This window comes from Nymphalis io, chromosome 4 (assembly GCF_905147045.1).
Source record: "Nymphalis io chromosome 4, ilAglIoxx1.1, whole genome shotgun sequence".
NCBI lineage: Eukaryota > Metazoa > Arthropoda > Insecta > Lepidoptera > Nymphalidae > Nymphalis > Nymphalis io.
Window position 1 is genome coordinate 13,250,333 of NC_065891.1, and position 20,458 is coordinate 13,270,790.

Below are 20,458 nucleotides of genomic sequence, written 5' to 3' on the forward strand. Positions count from 1 at the left end.
ATTGCATGATGAGTTAGCCTATAATTGCGATGTATAGTGTTAATAATTTTCATTATTTGGAGTTGTTATTTTTTGGGATAAAAACATGTTAAAACATTGTAAGATGTGTCGGCTTCCTATTAAATAAAATAAAATACAAAATTGTTTGAAAATATGTTTATAAAATATTAATATTTCGACATCACAATGATACTGTGAACGGTGCAGTTGATTTTTTATTCAATGAAAAGACATAAGAACAAGTATATTTTAATTTATCATTTGTATCTTCAGACCAATGAACCGATTTCTGAGAGATAGGCAGAGAAAATAAACGCTACGTCAGCACTACTCGAAGTCACTTAGTGTTCCCGTTGACTTCATAAATATGAAGATGCTTCTACGATACGCTTGCTTTACAAATAACTACCATGAATGATGTGTAACTACAAGGAAAAAACACCTTACTGTGTAAAGACATAAAGAATAAAATAGCGTGTATATACTAAGCAGTGTATTTGTTATTTCTTAAGTGTTTTCCGTTGTGTTACTATTTTCAAGCGAAAAATTTCCAATAAAAACATTTGAGCAACTTCATGCTATGTTGACGGTCTACTAAAGTAATTTAGTTGGAAGTATTACATGGAGATGTTATCTAATAAAAAATAAATATTAAAAAATGTATAAATGTACCATTATACAATGCTTATGAAAATTAAATATATATGTACATTTTCAATAAAGCCAATTAAACTAAAATAACGATAATTTTAACCAAAATATAGATTGTGTGATTAAGAATATATGCAAGTCGAGTTACTGACAATTATTGGTCCTTTATTCATCGGATACGTTAGTAATATATCTATATATGCAAAGACAAAACAGTTCAGTATTAAATTAATTATATATACAAATACAGCTATGAGAACGTCATTTGATGCATCGTGTGTCGAAATCAATATCTACTCGTAACACATTTTTATCGGACCGGACTTACATTAGAACGGTGTGACGAAATAAGCTCCAAACTCTCTTCAAAAAAAGGTGACCTTTGCCAGGCGATGCGATATTTAAAATCTCGTATTTTACGTTTACTTCAAACGACGAAGATAGCCATCTGACGATTAGTGTTCAACTCAACCAGATACATTAGCATTTGTCCTAAATTCCTAATGTGCTCTCAACCATGATCTGAGTAGTTATCTCCCTTGTGTAATGATAATTAACACATTAAATATTGGTAATATAATTGTCTGTCCATTTGTAAGTAGTCTGTCTGTAGTATATCTAAATGTTGGTGATGTAACTTAAAGGTGTAATATATATAAAGCAGTGATCGTTTGTTCTTTATTGCTAATTGAAAAATGTTAATAATTATAGATTTTATTATCAGCCCGGATATCATCACGGGTGACTTAATAATTATAATAGTGATGTCATTATGATTGTTTATGTTTTGTTTTGACTAAGCTTTTGCACGAGCTTTAGACAATTAATTAATCATTCATGTACTATATGTATCGAGTGCAGTTTCTACCGGGACGAACCGGCAGTTATATCTTTGTTTTCCAGTAGGTACTTTATCCCAATATCCTCACATATTATTCAGAAGATTTAGGATGAACGAAGAATACAAAAAGAGATACTTTTGAAAAATATCATGTACTCTTGGATGAGCTGGAGGAAATATCTTTTTTTTTTTTACTATTAATAGACCAGCGGTTGACCGTTGACTTGCCTGATGTTAAGCATTGACACGGTCCAAAGTTTCGCAGTGCAAATGATGAATAATGAATATCTTCAATAAGCATGTACTATCACATAGGAGTTATACTTTTAAATAAACATTTTTTTATAGTTTAATATTATGTATTCAAGATATTATACATTCAATTAAAAAGTCCATCGGACGGCTTATGATTTATTTAAAAAAAGAGTGCATTCGCGCACACGAATCCCTTAGGTCGTTCGTGAACAGTAGATATGGCCTACCTTATTAATATTTTATATACAGCTTCATACGCCCGGCAAATCCTCTTAGCATGAATTATGTAATACATGGAAACATGGAATGCGGAAATGGCATAGTCGTGTTTGTCATTTTAAACTCTAACTATTAATTAATTAACTATTTAAACGTAATAATCTTAATAAAAGTTAAAATCTAAAAATAACAATGCGCACGCGCGGTTCACGTAGAGCTTGCGTAGAGATTTACTGGTGCAAGCTCGTCTGGGTAGGTACCACCCACTCATCAGATATTCTACCGCAAAACAGCAGTACTTGGTATTGTTGTATTCCGGTTTGAAGGGTGAGCGAGCCAGTTTAATTACAGGCACAAGGGACGTAACATCCCAAGGTTGGTGGCGCATTGGTGATGTAAGCGATGTTTTACATTTTTACAGTGACTATGGGCGTTGGTGACTACTTACCATCAGGTGGCCCATATGCTCGTCCACCTTCCTATTCTATAAAAGTTATTTGACTTTGTTATTTTTTTTTTAATTAAATTAGTCATCTTTAAATTTAGAAATATATTATAAATATATATATATATATATATATTAATTTTAATTAAATTTAAACATTCTTTAAATTATGTTAAATTTGTAATAACTAACGCATCGTAACTAGCTGCGTCGATGTTCGGAGATGTTATTATTTTCTGAAAATAAATAAATAAACAAAATATTAAATAGAACCAAATGCTCAAAAAGAGTTCTCTTTCATAAATATATAGTGCCAAAGGTTATTGTTGCTGCTATAGATGTATTAATTACTCGCATAATATATTTTATAGTGAATATTATGTTTTTATTTTTCATAAAATAATGTAAATTAAAATATGGCTTTTGAGAGTTCATCAATCATTTTACTTTTATCCTACGATAAAAAATAGTTCTTCCTTATTGGATTATCGTGGAGTATAGACGGCAAATTATAAATACTTTTAGATATAAATGTGAATTGTGATAAGGCAAAAGGTAGGTGAAGGTAATTGAACTGTACTGACTGTGTGATTGGGATGACGTATGCAAGAAGAAATTACTAGATATAGAGATGATTGGAAGAAGGAAAAACACTACGACAACCCCAAAGCTACTGGATAAGACACACGATGATGACAATTTTATTTATTATTCATTTATTCATATACTCTAATTAAAAATTTAAAGAAGTATTTAGTATATAAATAAATTAATTCATCAACTAAAAAAAAATGTATCCAAAACAAGTGACAATCTTAAAGTTTTTTTTACCATAAAGCGTTTAAAAGCTATACCTATCAAACATCTCGGCTCCAGAGTAAAATCATTAAACGCGAAATCCCATCGAGACGTTTAAATCGAAAGAAATAAAGTTTCAGAAAATAAAATTCTTGAATTAGCATTCACATTAAGTTATGGGCAGTTAAATGAATTGAAAGGCAAAAAATCTCGAAGTCTACTGACGGCATGAACGTTTAGCAGTTAATACAATTAAAAAATGCAAATCGGCAGCAAGCTGAGTTTATGGGGAGGGGACATAGTACCTATTAATGGTTTTACGCTGGGGGAGGAAGATACGATTTTTAAATGGATTATCTAAATTCATGTTTAAAACTAGTAGGTAATGTGAACTTTGTTATTTCTTTAGGTGTGAGTATTATTGTTAGTTTTTAATAATAAAATACAAAAGAAAACAAAAAAAAATATGTTATCGGGTTTCTTCAAATATTCAATGGTTACAGTATAATATATATATTTCAAAGGAAATGATATTTATAATGAATCTACAAAATTGAAATAACACAATTTACAATATAGAAGCATTATAATAATAATATCTTGGGACATTATGAACACACGGCCACCTGATCTCAAGCTTAGCAGACTATGGAAACCAGACAACTGATATACTACATATACTATTTTTCTTTTTTAAATACATATTTATATAGATAACTACACCCTGACTCAAGACAAACAGACATGTTCATGCACACAAATGCAAGGTGGGTTGGTAAGCCGTGCTTTAATATTGGATAATGAAATGGGGGACAGATATAGGGGCGATAGATGAATATCATTGCTATTTATTGCGTGCAAATAACTTAAATTTTTCATGAGGCATTTGTGATACACGTTTGTAATGATTTATAAAATAAAGGGACGGGTGTGAATTTAATAAAATGCAGAAGATTAAAATGGTTGAATTTACTGTCAAATGTTTTTATTTCTGGTTCTAAATATGTGCTTTTTTCAAAGTAAAAAAAAGTCAAAAATCTTTATTTAATATTGTTACACTTACGTATTGATTGTCATAAATCTGCGACTGGTTCGAAAATAAACACCTATTTACAATTATAAGTACAAAAATAGCTATATAATATATATTTATTTAATTTGAAACTTTAAGATGTAATATTATCTGAAAAGTAGTAGGATGTTATGGCTTTTGATTTCCTGCTGAGCTTTAGTTAACGCAAATTTCATTTAAGACGTACCTCTAACGATAAGATAAGCTTGAAACTCTTTTAAAGGTAAAATCTTTCCAAGCAGATTAAAGTGATGGAGAAAATTGTTATAATAATATGACCTGAAACACTCGGCTTAGATATTAAGCATGGTGTACATTATTCTTTTGACTTAGTTCTTAAAATTGAAATATTAAAAAAAAGCTTTATTAGACAAATTCGATTTTAGAATTACACCAACAAATCAACGGATCGTTTTTTCTTTCGGGTCTTATTGTTTTTTGTTTTTCAAGTAGCCAAAAAACCCCGACAACCCCGACAACGAGTATTATTATAAAAGCGAAGCGTGAAAAAGTATGAAAACATTAAAAAAACCGTCAGAACGAACATCGCGACTTCTATTAAATGACGACTCCGTTTATACATGTAAATTTCACCTTTGAAGAATAGCTATTTATAATACTGTGAAAGCACAATGTACATAGCCTATATGAAATCTTAACCGAAATTCGTTAGTTCAAATCGTGACATTTACTTGAGAGGAGAATTATTTTTACTTTATTAGTAATTAATGGTCAATGATGAATGTTTGTACGAATGAGCCTTTACATTTTTTTGTGTTACTATAATGATTATATCGTGTTAGAAGTTAATTAAAAAACAGTTTTAAAGTTGAAAAATAATTTATTCAATGTAAGAAAGCATGCAATTCAAATGTTTAATCTTTTTTTTACATATTTTAATCAGGTAAAAGGTTTTATGTAAATGCAGTAATTATTTCAACCTTCAATAAGTGTTGGATTCTTTTCAATTCTTTGACGATATTCTGAAATTTTTATTGAGTAAAATTTTCGTGTACATGTTTAATAAATGTAGTTTAAAAGTCAAATGGAATAAATATGAAAAGAAAAATGAAAATAGACCTATTTCGAATTCTTCATAGCGATTAATTCAAATAGGGTCCCATAGAGGGTCAACCGCTCAAAGTGAATACCAACATGTGCATCTAATTTTCTTTACGCCACTTTTAAAATATAAACTCTTTCATACGCAAGGTTATTAATATAGTTTATATAACGTATATTTTATAAACGATACGGGCTTAAATTGCTTAATTGGTCGAAAATTTAAAGTGGTTTGTTTAAGATGTTACAAGAGGAAGGCCGGTTGCATCGCGCATGCGCTGTAGCCACTGCAGCTTGGCAGTTCAAAAACGTGTTGTGAACCCTCGCTTCTGTCAGTCGATAGGCGACCATCGGAGGGGGTGCTCGTGCTCGCGGTTACAACCCCTTGTCGAAAATACGACCGATCGCAGCTCGTATTATGTTACGATTTTGTGAACTGTTTATGATTTGTAGATAAAAAATTAAACTTTAAAATATTGAATATTAAGCTTTATTTTCTGTGTTAAAAATTTATAAATAATATGTTTTAAGGAAGCGCTTCAATAATAAAAAAGGTGAGTGAATTTTACTTAAATCGCAATGATTTTTGCGAGGAAAAATGTAGGTAAAGGGAATTTGTAAATAAAATCTTATAGGATTCAATGTTTTGACGAGAAATTCGTTTTCAATTTGTTTTTGATTACTCCACTTCATGTTGTTCTGAGCTGTAAATCTTTTTATTTTAATACCTAAATGTATTGTTCTATTAGTCAATAGCTGGCCATGTTTATTATGGTGAAATTATATTTTTATAATTAATATTATCTTTAAAAAAAAAAACAACTTTATCCACAAACACTATTTAATAAATATTATAATATAAAATAAAATAATTTGTATTTTAATTTAATCATTGTTTTGTTCAAAAATAAATCCTAATTCCAGTAAGATTTTACAAGAATAATTAAACGTTCATCTATATATATTTTTTTTGCAAATGTATAATCGTTTTTTTTTTCTGCTCTGGAGACTACTTTTAGGCTTAAGATTGCTTTTTGTACTATACAATACATATTTTGTGTTTTGGAATAAATAAATTAATGGTTCTGGTTATACTAAATCATACCTATGGTATGTCATTATAGCCCATCTAAGCTCTGTTTTCTGGCAGAATAGAACATTTCATCTTAACTCGTATGATTTGTTAGAGCTAAGTAAAATATTTGTATAAATGGCATCCTTCCATAACATCGGCACGTAGCTCAACTATACGGTGTTGGTAAATCAACCCCTAGCAAACGCATTCCCATGGGAAGTTAGTGCGTTACTTTGGACTTACAAGTCTGACAAAACTTTGTTTTCTTGCAGTATTATAAGACAATACGTTGACCTGAAATATATAAGTTCACGGCTCGCGCGTGATGGTTGGATATGTAAATGATGATGGATGGATAAATGAACACAAGTTGCATACAATATTTAAAAAAAATTCACCTCTATGTCAATTCAAATTCTTTGTTATTACAATATTTTTAGTTGAAATTGAGTTTAGTGTCTACTTTTCTTGGTTGAATTTTGAAAAATTGACATTACGACACGACAGTAGTATCCTTACATCCTGAATTTAAAAAGCTATACGAGCATAACTGCTTATTATAGCGTTATACTATTGAACATATAAAAACGTACAATTGGTCATTAAATTACATCAATAGTTAATAAATATGTGTCATATTACGTTATGCGACTGAGAATAACAATACAATCAGACCGTGTTAGCAGAGGAATAAATAAACAAATAATTTTTAATATGTATTTTTTTAATTGCACTTAATATTATACATATTACGCAAGTTAAGTTAATTAATAAATTAACATAAACTCCAGGTATTTCAGTTTTCATTCGATAAATCATTTATGTTAATGATGATTCATTCTGATAGTGTACCTAAGCTCTCGTCTCTACCGTGAAATTTATTTTCCTCTTAAATACCGCGTCGACAAACATTTTCCATTTCTCTAAATACCTAAAACGCAAAGATTATATATATAATTTAGTATGACCAGAACCATTTATTAATTTATTCCAAATTTACAATTACACTTAGTTACTAAATAACGCGAACGTAAAAACGTCTCCAAGAGATCTTACCTGTTTACGTTTATCTTTGTTCTTTTATAGTACTTAATTTATGATTAAACTTAATTACAAGCTTAAATGAAATATCGTTAGAAAACTCGTATGTTTTACTTAATTTTTATATCGCCAATCCGCAATAGTGAAATATAATAAAGAATGATTTTCCTAATAATCTTTTACGTAATATTTATTATTTTATATTAGTGTTCGCTCAAAGGTTGAAAAATTTAGACATTATAATTATTGTAAATTTCAGGTAAATGTATAAGAATTTTGCATGATTCAATCGTTTGTTTTTTTTTCTACTTTTATTTTCATGTTTTTTATTCATAAAACTGAACCTGGTTGACAGCTAACGAAAAAAAAAAAATTGTTTGACAAACAGAGCAGATAAAGGCACTGAATTTTTTTACCTTTTTCTATATATATAAATATAACGCACGTAAAATAAGAAAAAAAAACTCCAATCAAAAGCTGTGTTCATTTAAGAATTTATACTCTTAAAAGTATATTCAATCCTCTTCTATTTTGTTCACAAAACAAAACGTAAATGATAACAGTTTTTCATTATAAAAACTCTCCATAAGAGTCGGTTTTTTCTTTCACTAAATTAACTAAATTCAAAGAACCACTCTCCCTATGAACTCAAAGTCGAAGTGTGCTTTTACAAGCACTTTTGAATCTTTAAAAGGCTACATTCGTTCGTGAACTGAAGAATTCGAAGGAATTAGGTATGTAGGTTTCAAAAACTTTCAACGAGCTGGTTGGCGTAGTTGGTAGATACTTGCTTTTCACGCCGAAGGTTGTGGGTTCGATTCCCACCCAGGACAGACATTTGTGTGCATGAACATGTCTGTTTGTCCTGAGTCTGGGTGTAATTATCTATATAAGTATGTATTTACAAAAGAAAAGTAGTATATGCAGTATATCAGTTGTCTGGTTTCCATAGTACAAGCTTTGTATAAGCTTAATTTGGGATCAGATGGCCGTGTGTGAAAAATGTCCCAGGATATTATTATTATTAAACATGATGGTCTCTACTGCAGTGGACTTACTCGTTATATGTTTGTATGTTCGTTATATTTAAAACAACGATATTAAAATACATTATAAAGTGATTTAATCTGTAATACTGATTTTTATTTTTTTTTTAATTAAAATTTTATATTACATGATTAAAAATAATGCGATTATAAAATAAAATGCTTATTATAAATAAATAATATATTGATCAATATTTTGAGAAAAGTAAGATAAATTTTGTATCATTTTAAAAATAGAATGTTCTAGTTATTAAATACGAACGTACGAACATTTCTGAATTGTTATATGAATAGTATTGTTTGAGACATTTAAATTTAGAACGTAGGTTTTTTGTTGTCAGTTATAATTACCTTTTAAATATATTCTTGTTTTTTTATTATGTTATGACAACGATATAAAAATATTCTACCACTGAAGAAGGCATCTTAGAAATTAATTGGTTCCTATTTTTAAAGTTTATATTGATATGAGAACATTTTTTTTCACGTAGTGATTACTTTCTAAAATGTATCCGGGCCCTTGGGGAGAGTAATTGGGTTGTATGCATTCTTACCCAGTAAAACCTCTGCGAAGGCCGTTTTCGGCACAGATCGGAGAGGCTGAGATCGTGTCGATATAACGCATCCGCACATCTCAGGGCCGTTTGAAGATAATAGTAGATATCATCAGATATTCTACCGCAGTACTGGGTATTAGTACCCAAGGTTGGTGGCGCATTGGTGATATAAGCGATGGTTAACATTTCTTACAATGCCAATGTCAATGGGCGTTGGTGACCACTTACCATCAGGTTGCCCCATATGCTATTCCTATACAATAAAAAAATCTGAACTACAAATTGTCCTCAGTTTGAAAAATTTGATTGAAATTATGCAGTGTAGCGGCTCAATTTATATTTAGCATTTGCTTGCTTAAAATTGACTTTATTGCTTTTATTTACAAAAGTATATATATTATTGGTTAGTGGTAAAATACTACGTCCTTTTCATAATCGAAACTGAAATCAAAATGTTTGTAATCACTCTTGTAGAATATTATATATTATGCATACCATATGAACGTCCTATATTCAAATTCAGAATACAATATATTTAAATTATTACCACATACTGGTGGTAGAGTTTTGTGCAAGCTCGTCTGGGTAGGTACCACCCACTCATCAAATTTTCTACCGCAAAACCGCAGTACTTGGTATTGTTGTGTTCCGGTTTGAAGGGAGAGTGAGCCAGTGTAATTACAGGCACAAGGGACATAACATCTTAGTTCCCAAGGTTGGTGGCGCATTGGTTATGTAAGGGTTAACATTTCTTACAATGCCAATGTCTATGGGTGTTGGTGACCACTTAACATCAGGTGGCCCATATTCACGTGGCCTTCCTATTTTATAAAAAAAATCCTAATACACATTACAATACACAGTGTACCTTACTAGGGTTCTTTGCGCGGAGATATCCAGTGTTCATCAGTGCCTCACATTCAAATTAAAAATAAATCTAACAATATTTCTTCTTTTGCTAAGGCCTCCTCTCCTTACGAAGAGAAGATATGAAGCTGCTCTAATGTGGAAATTAAGTGGATACAAGATCAATGATGCTAGCGTGGGATTAAGCCCACAATCGTTGGTTATTCGCGTGCTAATTACCAAAATAAAAATACATAAATTGTTAAAATTTATAAATATAAAAAAATAAAAGCTAGTTATTAAAGTAATACATATAGAGATGAGAATGTAATGTGTGCGTTCGTGCGTTCATGCGTTTAATCTCAGCCCTTTACTAAACTATTTACTGAATATTATACCGGAATATCAGATTATAATATTCTATTATAAATAATTGATTTTATAATTCGAGAAAATTGACATTACAGTCAATTATCCTTATTACATATATATTACTTAAGCACGAATCCCTTTAGCAGGCAATGGAGCAGGGAATTTAAAAGCTGTTAGCGTAAGAATCCGGATCAGAGGAAAGAACCGGATAATCCATGGACCCGATCGAGAGCCACGCGCGATTTGTTTAATTAACTATTTCTTACTATACAATGTTTCGAAGGAATGTTTTCGAACTATAAAATGTTTTATGTCGGTACTTTAATTCTAAGATTCTTGCTCGAAGTTATTAAGAAATAACTCAAGGAATTATGATTGGGCGCAGTGATTTTATACTATAATATTCTTCTTATTGATATATTATGTGTGTAAGGCAATTAGATCTTTTGAAATCAGTTGAAAGATTTTATAACATACTTATTATATAATAATTATGCAACAGCTTTATTAAAAATGGGATATTTTGATAATTTTAAAATAATTACTTTATATTTAAATATATAACGGTAGATATTACCGACGTGATAGCAGGAATTCTCATTATGTAAAACAGCTTTTCGTTCAACGAAACTTTTTCATATTTATATAAATAAATAAGAAACTACTAAACGATATTTGATGAGATTCTCATGGATGGATACTTTATATCTAAATGCGGGAGAAACGACCTAACTTTGAGCGTAGCAAACTCTAGCCGTGAATAATCTATGTAGCTAAAAGCATTTCTTCTTTCCTGATCGACAGACAAATTAACCCTTTCTTGTAAACACAGATATTTATGCAAAATCTACGTTAGATCATTACGCATCTACTGGTGGTAGGGCTTTGTGCAAGTTCGTCTGGGTAGGTACCACCCACTCATCAGATATTCTACCTGATATAGTTGTGTTCCGGTTTGAAGGGTGAGTGAGCCAGTGTAATTACGGGCACAAGGGACATAAAATCTTAGTTACCAAGGTTAGTGGCGCATTGGGTATGTAAGCGATGGTTGACATTTCCTACAATGCCAATGTCTAAGGGCGTTTGGTGATCACTTACCATCAGATGGCCCATATGCTCGTCCGCTTTCCTATTCTATAAAAAAAAAGAAATTTAAAAATCGAATATCATAATATTTGTTCAATTTTTTTATTAAATAATAAATTAACACCATGCTACACGATATCTTCTCATCCCAAATACCGCAGTGTCTCAAGTCGAAAGTCTTCGACCAGTGTGTGTTGCCAGTGATGACTTACGGATCAGAGACGTGGTCGCTTATTATGGGCCTCATAAGAAGGCTCAAGGTCACTCAAAGAGCAATGGAGAGGCTCGATCGAATCGATCGAAAGATCGAATCAGAAATGATGAAATCCAAAAAATTGGGGGAGGCCTTTGTCCAGCAGTGGACGACTTCCGGCTAATATGTTGATGATGAATAATAAATTGACTATTATACGAGTAGAGTTTTTAGTTGCTTAGTACACTTTATCTGAATAGCATTACTTAAATCTAAGCTTATGTTTATGATAATACCTCATACACTTTACTATACTCACTTACTCGTCTCACTCATTTTTTCCATTGTAACTTACCAAATATATAACGTAATATATATATATATATGGAATACTTTAAAAGCAAATTCGAATGTTTATTGTATAGGATTGTATTAAAATAATGTTGACATCGGTTAACAATGTAGATCATATTCAGCAGAACGGGCAAAAAACACAATTGTTTTTAACCAAATGTAAGTTTTTTTAATAACTTAAGTGTACTAGCACTTAAGTTATTAAAAAAACAAAAAGGTCAGAGTACTAATTTTTATTTAAAAGTATTTATGTTATAATTATCCTAAATTTCTACTGACTTATTTTTTTTATATCATTGCTACAAGAGATTCGCGAAGGACACTTAAATAATCTCTTGGCAAATAGGTTCAGGAGTTAGTATTGTTGCTATTTCAGACCGGCGGACAGAAACCAAGTCCGTAGCTGAACAGCAATTCCATTTATTGCCAAAATGACTCCTTACCACCATTTAGTTACTAAGTTATGACATGTCATGTCATGTCATGTTTCCTGTTATATAGCTTAGAACAATCGTACCCTAGGAAGCATGTATTGACACTTCTATAAATAATTAGTACTTACATGAACTACTTTCATTTCTAAATATATAGAGTATAAATAATTATAAATAAGTATAAATATATATATATGTAATAAGGAATTGTATACATTAGTCTTAAATAAAAAAAAGTTACTGTACAAATCGTGACCGCGTGGAATGGTTGCAAGGAAGCTAGCAGCATTTCCCATAAATATCTAATTATATAGAGTGATAATCATTAACCTTCGCAACTTTTTAATTACTAACTGTTACAAATAAATAGAAACACTTCTCCACTAGAAATTAATATAGTAAAAATATACGAGCAATATACTTGCTAGAGGTATGCTATTAAAATACATGGCTATCACAATAGCGAGATAACGTAGGCTCTGTGCGTTCCGAATTGTTATTGAGTTTCAAATTAGTTCTCATTTAGCTGAGAATCGAATGTCTATTCAAATTGGACAGTTATACATACAGCTATTACATTTATATAAAGGTTTATTGTTATTTCTTCAGGCATTCACGTTTAATGTTTGAATGGATTCCACGTTTAATTTAAAGTATCTACAATAATATTATATTTTAAGTCGTTTGAAATATATATTTCGCTTATAAAGATTAATAATATTAGCTACTTATTTTTATTTATAAAAATTAAAAAATATATATAATTTTACAAGCAATCGTAATGACCGATGTGACCGAAAATTAATACTTTGTATATTGTATTGTATACTAAAAACTTATAAAAAATAAATGATTAAGCATTGAAAGAATGAAATAATATCGAATATACTTTTTGTTGTAAGAATTAAATTAATTAACTATGTAAATCACTAATAATGGTTTTATAGAAAAGGCCGTAGAGGTGGACTACACGATTTTCTACTTGTTGATGTGTATTTATAGCTCGTTCAATTATTTACACTTATCATCATACAATTTTCTATGAATGTATCTACTGATTTATTTTTTGGTCTTTTTTTGTATTTCACAGTCACATATTCTACCACTTTTAATTTTATTATATTCTACAGTTAACATGTTAGATTCTGACCCGTAAGTGGTAGTAGTTTAATTTAATATATTGATATATATATTAAAAATTAAAAAAATATAATTAGGTAATCTAATGAAAACCAGTATGCGTACATCAGCTTTAAATCTTGCTGTTTATAAGAAAGTATCTTGGTAGCCCTTTCTAAATCTAATCTTTATTACTGTTTATACTAATTTATTTAACATAAAATATTAAAAATACTATATGAATCTATTTGAATAAAATATATTTTACTTTGTCCAAAAGGAATAAATATGACTTTGATTTCAATTATTGTATTCTTTGAATTTTCGTTTGATAACAATACGAATAAATGACGTGCTTGTTTCAAATTGTGTTTTTATATTAAGCATTATAACAATATATAATATATAATAGTAATATATCATTTAAATAAGTTAATCCTATTTATTTGATGATTATATGATGTATGTTCTAAAAACTACACATAGATATTGGAAAAGGTGAATGCTTTAGAAACAAGATCCCAGAAAACTTTTCAATAAATTATAAAATAAAAACATCTAAGAAAAATTGTCTGTTAAAGGTTATTATAAAATTAACGACTGATGATAGCACGCCTTGGGAATTAAACCTACAGGCCGGCCGTTTAAAAATTAAATAATTTATTACTTTAAACATTTGTAATAAAAAAAATTGGTGGTAAGTTCCTTTCAGAGGTTCTTCAGGTTTGAAGTATAATTTTCCAAACCGCTCGATTTTTGATAATCAAGAAGTTAGTGTAATGTTGAATAAAGTTCTTGAATTATATTGTATTGATTCAGTATTTTTTACAAAAAACAGCAATGGCCGGTAACTTTTTAATTGTAATACCTAGTAAGTAATAGAATAAGGTTAGGGTGTGTTCGTAGCTTTGCACCATAGACGTAGCGGTTACAGTGGTCAAGCTACGGCTACGATGCTACGTCGATCGTAGCTAGTTGAATATTGGTATACCTTAATTGGATAACGTAGTCGCATTTGTATATCTTAACGTCTTATCTTATTTCATATTGATTAAATGTATAAAAATAAAGGAGAAATAATTTCAACACAATAAATTATATTTTTTTTTCTTCAAAATAATGTTAGCTATAATAACAAATAAGAGATTGTATTGCCATTCTATTTGTCCCAATAAAAATATGTATATAATAAATTACCTTATAATGTATAAAAAACTGAACTAAATAATTCTTTAGATCAGTGGTATTCTACAAACATACTGTTCCATGCTTTTAATAATATAGTACGGACTCTAGAACTTTATGTATGAATATTCATATCTTTTGTTATCAATAAATAGCAGTCTTCTTAGTTCTTTATATTTATTACAAAAGAAACCGTATTTTAATTTAAAATTTTCTACATACTTTTGTGTTTAAACAATGTAATGCTTCTGGTGTGTTATTCTTTCTTATAATACAACGAATTAATGACTCTTTGAAGTGCAAAACGGGTATGCATTAGTCGTACAATGGATTTTTTATACATCTATATAGAGTATTCTTGTGAGGATGAAAAATTTCAATAAAGAGATTGTTTGCCTATCATAATAGAATCTTCAAGTCGATTTTGTGGTTTTAAAGAAATGCACACTTTTCTTGTGCTTTTTGTTAAAATATTGTATTATGTTGTATCCGAGGGAGTTGATATACGAGTATAATGCATTGACCGACTTTCAATAGATGTTTTAATACTTTGAACCAATTTTGACAAAAACTTTTCTTTTTAAATTTTAATAACAAAAATTCTTATGTTAAATTTAATAAAATTTACTTGGTCGGCATATGTTAATATAATATATAAAATAGTAAATATTTCTTATGATGCCAATGTCAATTGCAGTGGTGACCACTTACCATTACATGGCCAATTTGCCAGGTGTGGAACCGAGACAAGAATTTTCGAAGTAATATTTTTAACATCAGCTTCGTTGGTATAGTGGTATTCTTATACGGCTGTCGATCCCGAGACTCTAAGCTTATATTCAGGTCCAAGCTTTCAATTCATCATCCTGTTCAAAAAATATAAGTAGTAGCACGGTTTGGAAGTTGGCAGTATTTCACTTCCATATTCGGAAATCACGTGAAGCTGTTGATTGTAGGACTGATCTGTTCAGTAGTATGGGATTGCCATGCCAGCACATTGAGACAACAATAGAATGGAAAATGCTATTTGAGCACACACTCGTGCATTATAATATATCCTGTATTGATAGGTAGTTCTCGATTGCCGTGTTTCAATTCAGTCAGTAGGTCTTTATTATTACTCTATTTAATATTGCAGTGCAGTACATTTTTAATGCATTTATAAAGTTAACAAATTGGCGCAGTTTTTCCTAAGGAAATGTTAATTAGTGCTTCACAAACGTTACGTGTAACACCAAACGCGTGGTTAACACGTAACTTTCGTTGCTGGGTCAAAATAAAAATTTACAGAATGAAATATATTTTTAATACGTGAATTTGTTTATTATTTTAATATATAAATTTGTGTACTCAAATGTCAATAGTGCAAAGGTTTACGGGCTGCCTTCGCTTGGCAAAAAGTCACAGGTTCGATCATGATTCCTTGGGCTATTGTTGTCCCCATTCCTAGCACAAGCTGTAAGCCTAATTGGAAGGCCAATACTATTTTTAAATACCTATTTTTATATACAATAGGTAGGCGGATGAGTATATGGGCTACCTGATGGTAAATGGTCACCAACGCCCATAGAAATTGGCATTATAAGAAATGTTAACCATCTCTTACATCGCCAATGCGCCACCAACCTTGGGAACTAATATTTTATGTCCCTTGTGCTTGTTATTACACTGGCTCACTCACCTTTCAAACCGGAACACGACAATACCAAGTACTGCTGTTTTGCGGTAGAGAGAGTGGGTGGTACCTAAACGGACGAGCATTGCACAAAGCTCTACCACCAGTAAAGTATTTGAAGACCATGAAGCTATATTTATAGCAGGTCTAATTACTGTTAAAAGTATTAGAATATGCTAGTGTTTTAAGTTTTAAAATCTTAAACAGGCAGGTAATTTAAATGTAACATACATTTAAATTCGAAATTAGAGCTTAGAACGAAGTCCACGCCTCTATAACGTTGGTTGGTGGATACAAATGCAGAATTTCACTCATGCAGGTTATCTCACGATGTTTTTGTTTATTTTTTGTAAGCATGTAAAAAATGATTGGATTTGAACACGTAATTTTTGGTTAAAATAACGTTTTCCCATCATAAGGACGTTTCTAGTGCTAAGCTGAATGAATGAGCCAGTGTAATCATTTTTGGCACCTTACTAGCAATATTAATACGGTTCATACTACTTAAAACTAACGGTAGGATAAACAAAATCAAACTGTATATTTATTTCAAATGTAAATGCTTAAAAACACTTTCCCCCTCATTATTTTTTCATAAGAACGTATTGATGCACTCGAGTTTATTTCGTTTCGTTCTAATCCGGACTGTATCCAATAAGTGCCGGCTTTTCCTAAATAAATTACGCTGTGGCATTGAATCTTTCTTTAGATCGAATCCTATTTACATTATCTGCTTCGATTTTGTTTTTTTAATGCAATGGAATAGCGTTAATCTTTTGAAAGCATTCATAGGGTGATCGCTTTGGTAATTTCATTTCATAGAGGAATTAATTTTGTTTTCGTATTTTTAGACTCAGTAAAGTCAAATTAATATGTTAACTGACGTGAATGAAATAAGTGTGATTTTTGTTTTTTCTCGTAGCAACGTTGCTACGAACTGACGTGCTTTTTTGCATAGAAATAACTTAGGCCGGAGTGTGACAAAGATTTATGTGTATATGTACTTACTTGGCTACATTTTAAAGAACCCGCGAGTTTAAGTAGTTTGGTGATCATATATATAAGGAAAAAAGGTTTTTTTAAACATAAATTTTATCGTAGCAAATACGAAAAAAAAGATTTTTATTGAGTGAATTGGATTGTTTTCTATCCCATACACTCACATGCTATAGTGAGTGTATGGGATAGAAAACAATGTGAAATAAAGAACAGACTAATAATTATCAATATTTACAAATAAAGAGTCATTGTATCACTTAATGACAGAAGAGAATATCCAATTTTCTTATAAATGTTGTTTTGTGGGTGATTGCTTGTGTCTTGTTACTTCAAATGTCAAATCAATTATGTTAGAATGAGAGAAATCAGTGTTTAACTATAATCATTATGTATAACTAAAAATTAAGTGCAGTAGGTGGAATACTTTTTTATTTCAATACTAGTCAAATATGAAGAGCCGACGAGAGCCAGTCTGACTAAACAAGATAAACCTCGATGTGTTGGCGTGTAAACGCGTAATTCTCAGCTTTGACAACCCTGTTGTAAGATGTACGGTCCAAGTAATAAGACCATTATACTTACTACTTTGGAAGCAGCCTTAATTCATTTGTCATGAACTAATCAACAATGACGGCTTTGCCCTCGTGTGAATCCCCTGGATCTTAGGTATCCTTTTTGTATCTCAGATAACGTGTTTGCCAAATTTCATGATGGTTGGATGATAGAACGTGAAAGCGTACCAAACAAACAAAACTAACTTTCGTATTTATATTATTAGTTCGATTTTATTTTAGGAACAGATACTGTGATTCAGACCACGTGATTTTTAACTGAATATTGCGAAATCAAACCCAAACAAGTGCACTGAATATTTATATTATACTTATTAACAACTAATATTGTGCTCAGCGGTGGTCACCTTCGCCCGTAGTTAGTAGTACTTTTGTACCTATAATTGCAATCAGCATTAAAACTTAAAATACAACAAAACATTGTATAAATATCAGCCTTTTGATATATAGTAAGAAAGTTTCGAAACACTCAGGATGAAGTTCATCCAATTATTCCCAAATACCTTAATAGACAATCAATTTTTGCTTTGTAATACATACTATACAATCGCATAATTTGATATTTCAGTAAAATAATGTTTTATATATTATAAGCTGTTCAATATAGAATATATTGGTGATTTGAATGAATAAGACGTACTCTCGTATCTTGTACCAATGACATCATATTATCACGTGAACGCCTTCCTCAGATTCCGTCTTCCCTCTTAATAATATTACTGTACTTTATTACGTCACTAATGATTGTCGTCCTCACGCTTTCAGACACCATTGTATTAAATTACTAAAGACGTCGTGTTATGAATAACGTTATTAAATAGATTCCAGCGGAGATTTGTAAGCGTGGGACTTATTTTATTTTTCCGTCAAATTAGAGAATTAGTTATACTGAGTATTTGTTCCTATATTACTTCTATTTGATATATATGTATAAGTATTATGTTATAACATAGATATCAATATGAAATATTTATTTCTATTAATGTTTCTACCATTTTCCTTTAATCGTTGCTTAATCGATTATGATGTGGTAGGATTTTTCAAGTCTAGATAGGTATCACCGATTCAATATTTATTTTATCATTAAACAGCAATACTTTGTATTGTCGTGTTTGATTTAAATGTTAAATAATTATAAAAAAGCTATAAGTTACAGTTTTCTTAGTGAGTTATTTATTAAAACAGATCTTTAAATATTTACTTAAAAATACTAAGTGGTTTATTAGTTAAACAATGCTATGTATTTTTCTTACGAATCTTAAATCAGTAATGAAAAAAGGAGAGTATAACTGATAACGTGTATGCCAAATTTCATGATGATGGTTAGGACGTGAAAATGTACCAAACAAACAAATCTAAGTTTCGTATTTATAATATTAGTTAGATTTCATTTTAGGAACATATCCTGTGATTCATACCACGTGATTTTTAACTGAAGATTGCGAATTCAAACCCAGACAAGCGCACTGAATATTTATATTATACTTATTATTATTATTTCCTTTCAAAAACTAATCAGCCGCAACGTTTATAAGAAATGCCATGACTTTATAATGTGACGTTTAACAAATGAATAAATTTTAATTCTTTTATACATATCTACAGTATAATTTATACGTATTGCAGATGAATTTCTAAATAGATTTCTATGTCTTCCCTCAGCATCTTCCGTTGCAGTGGAAACTCGACATGTTCGCCGCAAGCGACTATTGTACATCGTGCAGTATTCATTTAAAGCCAACGTTACTTGTGGTTAATTAGCGCGCAACTAACGTTTCATGGATCACTCTTATATTGTATGGCTCCAGGTGGTGATTAGATTAGAATATAGATAGAAGGTATTACACGAACCTTTATTAATTAATAGATTGATACACGCTATTATTTATCTTTATATATAAAATTCCGGTGTGCGTGTATTCGTAATTCTTCTCCTTTTACACGGCTTGACTTAGAAGGAAACTTTCAGGGTCATCAAAATATCATTCAAGGTCATTTTTCAATTCTGACCAACTTTTTGGAACATATTTTTTTATTTCTCACATAAAGTTATATTTACGATTATTCTTATATTTGTTGCTAAGCGACTGTTCAGTGAAACAATAGTTTCGCTCTTTCTGTCATTATTAATATGATATTTGAAAGAAGAAGCATTGTTTATACTAATCACCCGCTAAATAACGTTTATAAATAAAACCGATAGTCCTTAATTTTCTTCATTTTTATTCATGACTCATAAATGATTTATACACGTTCAAGTATGAACGCTTAATTTCGATCACAGTAGCCATTGCGTGAACTCAATCAAAACAACAAAAAAACGTTCTTATTTTAAATAATACTCTTAAACTTTTTTTATTTTTAAATTAACTCGGCTCGGTAGGCAGACGTTGTCTTTCCTCAGATTAATATGTGTGCATTTTCAGGCTTAACGATTTTATAGTTATAGATAAATGACATATTTGTCTGTAACTGTTAAATGTATGAAGATTGTATTGGGTAGTAGTAGTAGTAGTAACAGAATGAAAATATCCCACTGCTGGGCTAAGGCCTCCTTTCCC

General features: G+C 30.3%; 2 protein-coding genes across 3 annotated transcripts in view; both read left to right on the plus strand.

Moving 5' to 3' along the window:
• The window catches only part of LOC126768150 (tumor suppressor candidate 3), a 534,937-nt gene that overhangs the window by 111,656 nt on the left and 402,823 nt on the right, over window positions 1-20,458 (plus strand). The window lies entirely within an intron of this gene.
• Window positions 5,885-20,458, plus strand: part of LOC126768167 (protein O-mannosyl-transferase TMTC1-like) — a 166,936-nt gene continuing 152,362 nt past the window's right edge. Inside the window, exon 1 of the mRNA XM_050486111.1 lies at window positions 5,885-5,897. The gene's annotated coding sequence lies outside the window, so the exon portion shown is untranslated. The remainder of the gene's footprint in view (window positions 5,898-20,458) is intronic.